The 11,769-nt window shown below is 44.3% G+C and overlaps 1 protein-coding gene across 3 annotated transcripts in view; it reads left to right on the forward strand.

The window, feature by feature from the left end:
• zgc:100829 (uncharacterized protein LOC445149 homolog) overlaps window positions 1–81 on the forward strand; it is a 16,341-nt gene extending 16,260 nt beyond the window's left edge. For all 3 annotated transcript variants that reach the window (XM_068331287.1, XM_068331288.1, XM_068331290.1), the window contains one exon: window positions 1–81. This exon is cut by the window's left edge and continues 1,067 nt beyond it. The gene's annotated coding sequence lies outside the window, so the exon portion shown is untranslated.
• The last annotated feature ends 11,688 nt before the right edge of the window (window positions 82–11,769 follow it).

Raw genomic sequence — 11,769 nt, forward strand, 5'->3', positions numbered from 1 at the left:
AAAATGAGAGACATTTTTATATTTAATGTCAAGCTTGTATGGTGCAATCAAAGAAACAATAAAATTGTGTGTAACTTGCAATTTGAAGGTTTCCTTTTGTTCTTGTTTTGAATTTCTGTCCTCACTGTCTCCGAGCGTCCGCCAATGTTGTAATTCCAGATTGAAATACAAAATTACATATTTCTTATTTTATATCCTACAAAAGGTAAATGTCAGACTGAAATATAACATAACGCCATTATAATTCTTTTAAATTCGTGTGATAGAAGAGTTTCAGCTAAAAATGAAAGGAAAGGTGTACAAAACTGTGGTGAAGATGCCGAGGTTCTCTCTGGGAGTGACCAGGATGGATAGGATCAGGAATGAGTACATCAGAGGGACAGCACATGTTAGAGGTTTTGGAGATAAAGTCAGAGAGGCCAGACTGAGATGGTTTGGACATGTCCAGAGGAGAGATAGTGAATATATTGGTAGGAGGATGCTGAGTTTTGAATTGCCAGGCAGGAGGTCTAGAGGAAGACCAAAGAGGAGGTTTATGGATGTAATGAAAGAGGACATGAAGGTAGTTGGTGTGAGAGAAGAGGATGCAGAAGACAGGGTTAGATGGAGACAATTGATTGGCTGTGACGACCCCCTGAACCAATCACGACGCATCTGCCAGAAGGAATCAGGTGAACAGTATGGTGTAAGGCATCTACTACGTTAGGAGAAGAAATAACTGTACATGGACTTCCCAGTTAACATAATTTTAGAGTTTCATTACTGTTCCAACAATTTTTTTGAGCAGAGAGTCCAAACAGCAGGAACAAGACAGAAAATATGTGCGTTTACACAATGACTGCTTCAGCCAAAAAGGAAACACTTATATTTGCGACATCTATCCGTTTGCAAATAGCAGGGGGTGAAAACCTTTATAAATGCTGTTGTAATGTCATCCAAAAAAAAAAATGGGCAAAACTCAACTGAAAAGAATGAAATCAAAGCTTCGCTTTGCATGTTTATTAAGTTTTCTTCTAGCATTGCTCATGTATGCAACAACCAATAGGAACATCATCAGACCGTCCAGCTGTGTTTCTGCTGCAGACTCTGTTGAGTTTATTAACGCTCCTCCGATAAAGACGAGCTGAATCCCTACTGTGATCTCATTCTGTACAGATGATTTTTAAAAAGTCTCTCCACCAGATTACTGACTCAACGGAGGTCAGGATGGCGTCGGCACCGTAATAGACGTCCTGCTTGTTCCGGGTGTCCAACGCTCGCAACAGCATGTTTCCAACTGTGGAAAGTTACATCATCAAAAACTTCAACTTTTATTGTTCTAATAAAGTTTATAAATCAGTGTTCGAGTAGTAAAGTAATCTAGATGGAATGAATATGCATACATGACATAAACACGTTGTGTTGGAGAAAAAAGCTCGGCTAGCATCAGTTGGCGTTAGTCCATAGAACCAGGTAGTTATTTATTATTTTCATATGTTTGGTATGAAGTCTGATATTATTGTTTTATCGTGGAATTTCCACGGGTTTACGCTAGTTATTAGAGAACAATATTAGATTAAATCCTATGAAGTAATCTGTGAGAAATGATGTTAAATGATGGCAAAAATGAAATAATCTAAACTAGTTGTAGGTGAGGTGACTGTGGAGGTCATCTGAGGCAGCGCTCCTTCCCTCTCCTTCTTGGTTAAACTTCCCTCACATTGCCTGGAGGTGGGTTTTAGGTCATTACCCAGTTGAAGAATAAATCAGGGCCCACTAAGCTCAAACCGGATGGGATGGTGTGTCGCTGCAAAATGCTGTGGCACTGATGCTGGGAAAATGTGCCTTCAATTTTCAACAAATCACCAACAGTATACCTGGTAAAGCTTCCCCCCTCAGCATCACGTCTCCTCCTCCACAGTCCATGGTTGGAACCACATGTGCAGAAGATACCATCAGTTCTCCTTTTTCTGCATCTCACAAAGACACAGGTTGGAAAAAGAGATCTTCACAATTAGATCCATCAGACTAAAGCAGATATTTGTACTTTGCAGGTTCCATCCTGGCTCAGCGGGGTGAGTAAAAGAATTCACTCCAATGTGAAATAAGTTGAGCATTTATCTGACAGAATGAAATCTGTCGCACCAATCTGACATACAGGATTAAGTTCCATTAGATATCCCGCTGATGAGCATTTGTCATAGTAAAATATACCGTATAGATATATTATTATTATATATTATATGTATAATAATAATAATAATAATAATAATAATAATAATAATAATAATAATAAATATATTATAATTATTTATTATATATAATAGATTATATAGATATATCATTATTATTATTATTATTATTATTATTATTATTATTATTATTATTATTATTATTATTATATATACAAAATAGACTGCACTTTTTAAATGCAATGAGACAAAAAGTGTTATCTATATGCAAAAACTGAACAACTTTGGGAGTAGTCAATACTGACGGAGCTGAATAGGTTAGAGCAACACACTATGTATGTGTTGGGTATGTTGGGCAGCTGAGTCATAGATTTTCAGTGATTCATCAAGGCTCAACAAACTGGATTCACAAACATCATTAGTATTTTACATTTGGGCAAAATTTAGATCAACAGATTTTGTTGTGTTTTCAGTGTCTGGAACCAGATGAACCCTCACCCAACGCTCAGATCACCCAACGCTCAGATCACCCAACGCTCAGATCACCCAACGCTCAGAGCACCCAACGCTCAGAGCACCCAATGCTCAGATCACCCAATGCTCAGATCACCCAATGCTCAGACCACTCGACCCTCAAATCACAACCGGAGGGAGATTCTTTTTTGTGAAGACCGCAGAAACAATTAGAATGTCATGTTAGCATCATTATATATAAACTACACCATAGCCACTGTATGTAGTGTCCCAGCAGAGTTCAGCTAAACTTCCTTACAGTTAAGGCTATCTGTTCTCCTTCCATTTTCATCTCAATCCATCTCTTAGGACTGCAAAATAGTGTTCAAGCTTTACTTGATAAACAGCATGATGCTAGTCTCTGTGTCATTTCTTGTCCAGAGTGCATCTAGAACCAAAGCATCTCGAACCTGTGAAGGCGTGCATGGAGACAGGAACCAGCGTCATGATAAAGATCACTTTCAAACCAGTGCATCACGCTGAGACAAACTGTCTGCAGGGACGTGAAGCCTTCTCATATACAAATGTTCTGTTTACACTTTGAATTTACAATTCTCTGCTTCATCTCGAAAAGACTTAACAACAAAACACATCATGAAACATTGATGTCTCTGCCGTACACACGCTGGAGGTGCTTGTGCAACACGCTGCAGAACGCTGAAACACGCTCACTGCGCGATGGCGCCTCTGCTTCCCCAACCAGCCAACAATGGCTGTGGCTGTTCTGTGATGCGCAGAGACATCGTCGAGCAGTTTCCAGGAGATATCTGTGGCGACTCCCTTGGTATGCCCCCCGCTCCCCCCACCCCACCCCACACACACACACACACACACACACACACTTCTCCTCTTCATCCACAGAGCCTGGACACTGCTGTCGTCAGGGCCCTCCAATGGGGGAGATAAAAAAAAAAAGGGGGCTGTTGTTGTCTCCTTCCTCGAGAGATGGACGCCTGTTTCTCCTTTTTTTTTTTTTCCTGCCTCGCTTGACTCCCACAGAGGGGGAAGTGAAGTGTGGGGGGGGGGGAAGCAAGGGAAAAAAACAACAGAGAGAAGGAAAGAAAGAAAGCCATACTGCATGCTGTGACGTTCGTTCCACCACACCACCGATACACACACCCCCCCCACCACCACCACCAGCACCCCCAGTAGAGAGAGAAAGGGCGAGAGAGCGGAGGAGAGAGGGGGGGCCGGGGCCATGTGATACACAGAGCATGCAGGCACAGCTTCACCCCCAGGCAGAATGAACGGGGGCCTGCTGTGTCTCTCCTGCATGATTAATCTGGCTGAGGGGCAGGAGGACTGCCACAGCCCTCGCCTGCATTAACTCCCTACTCCCCAGGTCTGCAATGAAAACACACAGCAAACTTAACAGAACAGGATCCGACCCAACGGCACCAGACACTGGTTTTTCCACGCGGCGCGTGTGAACGCGTCGCTGAAACGGATCCGATCCGTTAAAGGTCTCGCTGTCCTATAAGGTTTCTGACGCAACATCCTGGTGCCAAACTATAAAAGAGCACCACAGCGTGAGGGCGATCAATAGCGCCGGTTTCTAGGTAGTTCTGGGTTCCTGTGACTCATCCATCCTCTCATGTGACCTCTGTCTCCCAGGCAACATTGCGGTTGTTTGCCCGTGCCAGTCTTTTTCTTTTGCGTAATTCATACGAGGCAGATGGTCCAAGGAAATGTGTGGCTTTAGTTTTCAAGATTCTCCCGGACTAAAAAAAAAAAGAGTATTTGGCGTGTGATGATCAAATTTTCAAAATCGCCATGACAGATTCTGAGGAACCCGCACAGCAGGTTTGATTTATTGTCACACAAGCATTACGGAGCTAATGTAGACGTGATATTGGTTTATACGTCGAGTGTTCCCTCTCATGACTGGTAGGGGTTTCTTCTCTAGACCGTACTGGAATGTTTTAGCTCCAAGCTGACGCGAAACAGGAAGTGTTAAGGGTTCGTCTGTTGTGCAACAGCGGAGACGGAGCATCAAGAAGGCAGACAGAGGGTTAACATCCTGCGGTCCACTCCGCATTAACTAGAAAGGAATGAAGTGTCAAGCATGTTTTCACCATAGCGAGACGCTCAAAACCCGACCCCCTACCTCCTCCTCCTCTTCCTCCGACCAACCGGTCACCCCTCAAACCTTCTACCCCACCATCACCCACACGCCTCCCACTCCCAACAACCTCCCACAGCCCATGACCAAATTATTTTCCAGCCTCCCAAGATTCACCTTCCCAGACAAAAAAAAAAAAAAATCTCCAACCCTGGCGTTGATCCAGCCTCAGCCACACTCAGCCTCCTCTTTGTCTCCCACAAAGTAAGTCTTCATTGTCAGCTGGGGGTGGGGGGCTTTGAGATGGATTTTTTTTTTCTCACTAAATTGCCAAATAAAAGTTGCGTTGGTATCTGTTTACTTTGTCAATTTGAACAACGTCTGGCTAAAAGCGCCACGTTTGTTGAGATTGGACGTAATCTGAATGCAGGTACGGAGCTAACACAGGTGTTTGAAGGGTTTGAATGAAAGTACTGAATGAGCAAGAGACACAAGGAGAGAGAGAGAGAAAGAGAGAGAGAGAGAGAGAGAGGAAGCTCAAGACAAAGAAAGAGGACCAACCCTCAATGATTGAGAGAAAAAGTGGAAAAAGGGAGTAGAATGAGGGAGAGAGAGCGAGGGAGCAAGAGAGCAAATAAACCCTACCAGCGAGCAGGCCACACAGCCCTGCCAAACTGCTTGAAAAAAAAAAAAAAAAAAAGCCCCCTCTGTTTTATTTATAGTGCGCTGTATCCATGGTAACCAGAGAGGTCAGGCAAGCTGGGCCTGCGCTTCACCCTGCTCTGGGGATTAGGATTTCACAGAGGTTCTCAGATGTGAGGAAGGTGGGCTAGAGCGACTCGCTTGCTCGCCAACGAAGCCCTCCTGCTTTTTTGGTGAAGTCTGGGCCCTTGGAGGGAGGGAGGAGAGAGAGAGAGGGTGGGTTGGGGGGGGGGGGGCAGAGAGTCATGGGAATACTGTGGGAATGGTGGTTTGCGGCGACGGGGCTGGGAGGAAGGGGACTGGCACGGACGGGAAATGTATGTTAGCAGTTGCATGCAGGGTCTGTTTTTTATTTTTATACTTTCTGTCACACGAAGGCTCAGCGGAGTTTGAAAACGCGTTAACACACATCTTTTTCAGAGCTCTACCCCTAACAAATTCAATCTAATAAAGTATTGTAGCAAAGTTTTGGGTTTTTTTTAAACCAAACCAATTGTTTGTATTGTTTTTATTTATTAACAGCTTAATGCTTTTCTGGGACTCTTCTGATGGTTCCTACTTGCCAAGTTTGCAGTTGAGCAACAAAACACCAAGACAAACACCTGATATGTCATTAAAAAGAAAAGTCTTGAGTTTTTAGATTATTTTATTTGAGTTATACTCGTCAGAAATGTGTGTTGTTGTTGTTTTTGTCCTGTTTTTTGTCCTGCGAAGCAGCTGGAATGAAGTATTTGGACGCGGAAGCAGAGAGAAGCCGGGTGGGAGCCAGTAAGCTACGAAGAGCATGAAGAAGAAAAAAAAAAGCTGATTGCCCTCCAGGAAACGCGTGGTGTGACTACTGCAAAGACCTCCACATTCCTCCTGGGGGCTGAGGACGTGCTTTGCTGAGAGATGGTTGGTTGCTGGGCTGGCGTTGCCTGCGTTGGATGACGTCTGCTGTGCTCCGATGTGCGGAAAGACAAGGATTCAATAGTCTGTCAGGGAGCAGGTGTGAAAGTACCTTAAGAACCGTGGAAAAAAACTGATCCATCATCGTCACCAGGGACCGGTAATGAGTTCTCGTGTCTCTAGGGGGCACCATCAGCACCTGAGTCACCCGGCAAAGCAGAGCCAGCTTTCCTAATGGAGCTGTGACCAACCCAAGTTCTGTGGTTGCCATGACTAGATGTCAGAGACACATGATCTCCTGCCTTGGAGGTGGTCAGGATGTACTCCATAGAATTGAGTGTGTTTGATGATTGGTTGGAGAAGGAGCTGTTGAGGTGCAAATAAACAAGCCTTTCAAAATCGTGAGGAAACTGGTTGTGTGCTAAAACAATGGTGTGGTTAGTTGAGGTACAGCAGTAAAAAAGTTGATCAGATTTATCCATAAACTGGTTTAAATACTGTAGAGTTTGGATTAGAATGAACCAGGGTGCGCCACCAGCTGGTTTTCACATCGCTACCTCTAGTGAATCAAGTCCTGAGTGATGAGAATGAACATGTCCACACTCAAACAGTCTTCTCTTCGTTGCTAATGATGACTCATTTCCTGCTCGGAAGTTCACAGGGATGTGGATAAAAGAAGGACGAAACGCTGCAGACCCAACAGGACAGAAGAAAGGACGATTTGATGAGCCATTTGGACATAAGATGAAATCTGAATCTGTGGGGTGTTGATGTTGTGTTTTACAGACCATTAGCATTACGCTAAATACTCTTGCCATGTTTGCGTAAATCGGTCCTGAAGCCTAATTAGACCATCTTCATCATCTTCATCTTCCACATCGTGGCTGGAACAGCAAATTAAATGTTTGTGTGAGGTTTTTTTTAAAGTTAGTATTAAATATGAATGTTAAACTGTTCAGAATTTATGGTCATGCGTCTCATCATTAACCTAAAAAAAATACACTTTTTTTTCGGACAATTTACACCCTGGAATGAAATATCCATACCACAGCAAAGTTATTTTGGTAAAATTTCAAGTTAAATAACAAAGCTTATAGTTCCAGTGACTCAACGGAGAGAGACAAAGCAGGAATATCAACAGAGTTCAGAGATCAGTGAGCAATGATTAGAGAAAAATGTTCCCAGACACACCTGGACACAAGAGTCCACACAGAACAGGAGATAACACACACAGGGACAGATAAAGGCAGCATTCATTCAACTAAATAATACATTCAGGTGAGCGACATCTTGATATGTGAACGTGAACCACTTCAAAATCATATTTTTCTCATTTCTGAAAATACCATTTTTTAAATTAGTTTTATATGCATTAAATTCATTTATGTTGTATGTTCTTGTATGTCATGGAAAGTAAACCCAGTAATATAATTAATTAGTTTTTTTTTTGTGTGTGACGCAGGAGTTTCCTTTCACAGTTGAATACAACACATTTCACGCAGTAATAACATGAATATTATCTTCCGTGGAAACTCCATGGGCGTCTATGAGGCAGGGAATCTCCTACTGACACAGCAGTGGAGCAGAGGGTGAATTCATGATAATATTGAGCAACATAATTACTGCAGTTCCCGGTATATCGAGACAGTAAATTATGATAATCTTAGTTTGACAGGATGAGACGATGTGGCGGTACACCGGTGTGTCCCTGCACCATAATGTGGCGGTGAAGGCACCATATAGCGTCTCTGCGAGAGACAAAACCAGATAACTGCATATTATTAGCTGTAATGATGTTTGCACTCACCTATAGGCCCACAGGAAACTAATTATATTGTACATTACAAATAGAGGTGAGTCTGTGTGTTATAGTAAAGCAGTTAGACCTGAGAGACTAGGACCAAGCCCCTCCCCTGATTCCTACCTGCCCTACCTGTTCCACAGCTGATCCCAGGGCCCCCGAAGGGAAGTTTACCCTCAAATTTTTCATGTTAATTTCTGTTCTACATTCCACATTTAAGACAAAGTAGTCTTGAGCAGCTGCCGGTGGGTATAAGTAGGTGTGTTTTACTGGGAATAAACCTTTCTGTTGCATGAGGACTGGTTACTGGAAGTGAGTTTAGCATTCTGTTTGAAATCAATACAATAAGACATCAGTAGTTAGTGTCGGCGCTCGTAGACACCTCGTTTGAAAAAATAAAAAATAAAAAACCAAAAAAAATCAGATATCCTCAGCAAAAAATCAAGCATGAAAAATGTGTCCTCACAAAGAACAAGAACATTTATTGAACATTCCTAATAATTTTTACTCTGCTGATCAAGAAAGAGCCAGAAATATTGTTGATGCTGTGAAGCGGCGAGACAGGACGACGGCACTTTTATTTATCTGAACACAGAGATGAAGCAGCGGTTTAGGGTCTGAGAGGCAAAGAGATGATGCAGATCCAATTACTGTAAAACAGATAATGGTCTTTTGTATGCTTATGATAAGTGGAGCACACACAAACACTCTCACACATGGGCCTACACACACACACACACACACACACACACACACACACACACACACACACACACACATATGCATACATTTCTTACTACTTTCCTACTACAATATATTCTCTCGCACTGTGCCGTAAACCATAATTACTCTCTCACACACACACGCACACACACACAAAAAAAAAATCATTCTCACTAACAGAAATGATCAGATTATTACCAATACGACACCCCATAATAGTCCCCATAATGAAGTGTCCTCTAAATAGCAGAACACACAAGCCTTAGTGGAAAGGAGCTGATATGGACGCTCCCAATAACATCAACATCCGCTCTGTCAATTCCGTTTATAAAGTCTTAAACTTTGTCTTCTGCTTTAATTTTGATCGGTGTGTATTATTAATTAATTAGGACGGGAGTACAACAAGTAAAATGTTATTACATGCAGTTTCTTTGTTGAATAATCTGCTGATTCAGTCATGAAATATGTGTTTGGGGTCTTTCAGTTGGACACCTTAAACTAAGACGTGTAGTGGCTGAGAGTCTTAAAGGTTTGGTCCAAGCTGACTCTGTTTTTTCCTTCTGTCCACCTCTCTCACTGGTATTGTCCCAACCATTCTGTTCATGTCTCTGTGTCTGTTTTGCTCATTTTTCTTCTTCCCTCCCCAGCACAGGGTGATTGGGGACTCGTCTGCGGAGGCAGGCTGCAGCCAAGGCTGTGTGAGGCTCAACTTGGTTCTGCTCTGGTTCTGGTGCTGGCTGTGCAGAAGGCCCCCGCGGCTCAGGCCCAAGTCCAGGACGGGCAGTAGTGGAACGGACAAAGGACTTCATTCTCTATGGAGGGGAGGAGGAGGGTAAGGGGGGGGGGGGGTGGTTGGATGTGGGGGGGGTGGGTGGATGTTAGGAGATGAGAAAAACGAGAGAGGGAGGGAGGGGGGGCTGGCGAACCAAGCGCAAGGGGTCTTATCCTCCCGGCTCAAACACATGCCACCAGCTGCTGCCCCTTCCTGTGCTTTCATTAAAACCCTCCCTGTGCTCCACGCAGTAATCCACATGCTTCACGGAAAAAAGTGTGAGGTAAACACTCTACGTCGATTTCTCAACCCTCCACCGTTGCAGTTTCAACCATTTTTAACCATTTCACTCCCTTTCTTTCTATGTTTCTGTGATGTGCTCTGCCGGGTTAAACGGAGGATTCCAATCTCTGTCTCTCTCTCTCTCTCTCTCTGTATGTTTGCATGTGTGTGTCTATGTGTGTGTGTGTGTGTGTGTGTGTGTGTGTGTGTGTGTACCTGTGTACACGCCCATGGTGAGTCTGTCAGACTCTCAGCATTTTCCAACACTGAACCAGGAGCCAAGGCAAGCATTGCCAGAGGGAGTGCCTGCAATGTAGGGCGCCCAGAACGCCGGACGCAGGCAGAATATCAACGCCACACGGCAGACACTCCTCCCAGCATCCCACCTGCTGACTTACGTGATCCAACTGTGTGTGTGCGTGAAAGGGGGGGGTGGGGAGGGGGTTAGGTGGAGAGGAAGGTAAGGGTGGGGGGTAGGCTGGAGGAAATTGCCAGGTAGTTTCCAGACCCACTTCCCTGTGTTGCGCCCAATTAATCAGGGCTACATCTGTGTTGGATGGACCTTTACCCCAAGGGGAGGGGGTGGGGGCAGAGACGTCTGCGTTCCTTGTCTGTTTATGTGCACGCTCTTTTGTGTTTTCATGTGAGTTGGAGTGTGTGCGTGCTTACCTGTGAGGGTGCACGGTGTGCACATTAGAGGAGGAGGCGGTGGCGGGGGCGACGAGGGGATGGGGGGGTTTATGTGCTTTGTGACTTGCCGGTGAAGACGGGAGGAGGTTATTGATGCCGGGTTTATTCCAACCTCACAGTCACAACAACAGACGTGGACCTTCTCCGCTCTCTGGTCCACTGTTCTCCTTATTCATATGATCCTCTTGGTTTCATCGTCAGCTACACCCCCCCCCACCACCACCACCAACCCAAAACTTCTATCCCCGTAACACACATAAGCATTCACCTTCTGTACTTTCCTGGGCCTTGCAAAAAAAAAAAAAGCTAAAGGCTCATCTGTTTACCCTCTGAAGCTTCTGGCGCACCTCGACCCAGGCTACCCATCCGTCTTTCAACTCTGCTCTCTAGCTGTTTTTTTTTTTTTTCCTTTCTCCCCCCTCCTTGGCCGTTACGTCTCCGGTCTATTGCCAGCAACTATTCAAATGAAAAAAACCAAATTAAATTGAATAATACGTCTGCAAGCCAGCGCTGAAGTTTCCACAGAGAAAACAGCTGCTTCTGTTGCTTTTCCTTTGCCGCATGTGTGTGTGTGTTTATTACATTTTTTTTTATTTTGATTATCTGCAAAACCCATCAACGCGTTTTTTTTGTTGTTTTTTTTTCCTAAAAGTCTCTCACCTTCTTAACTGTGAGCGTGCATGTGAGTAAGAAAAATCAGAGCGTTGCTTAAATCCGAATCACCACACATTCACAATAACATTCCGCAAGGCCTTGATCTGACTTCATTCCATCTGACTGCGGTCTCTCGTTGGACAGTATCTGCAATTTTGGACAGTCGAGTGCTCTAAATCAATTGATTAAATCTCGCTTGTCAATCAGGGAAAAATCTTTTGACTTCACCCAATAAAAACTGCAAGGACGTGTCCTATACGGTGTCTCGGTGCGTATTAAAGCGACTACACTATATGCGTGTGCAGCTCACAGTTGAGTGTAGAGGCCTAAGCATAGCGTGGTGCAGTGCAGAGTGGAGAGGAGAGACAGCTGCCCTGACAGATGCCGGGAGGCAGGACCCCACTGGGAAGCAGAGGGAGGGAGCTGGCACCGTCTCACCCCAGCGGAAACACCATAGGCTGCAGAGGAAGTGGGCAGGGGGACAAACCAGGGACTCAGTGTGTGTGTGCGT

The sequence above is a fragment of the Antennarius striatus genome, chromosome 13 (assembly GCF_040054535.1).
Source record: "Antennarius striatus isolate MH-2024 chromosome 13, ASM4005453v1, whole genome shotgun sequence".
Classification (NCBI taxonomy): domain Eukaryota; kingdom Metazoa; phylum Chordata; class Actinopteri; order Lophiiformes; family Antennariidae; genus Antennarius; species Antennarius striatus.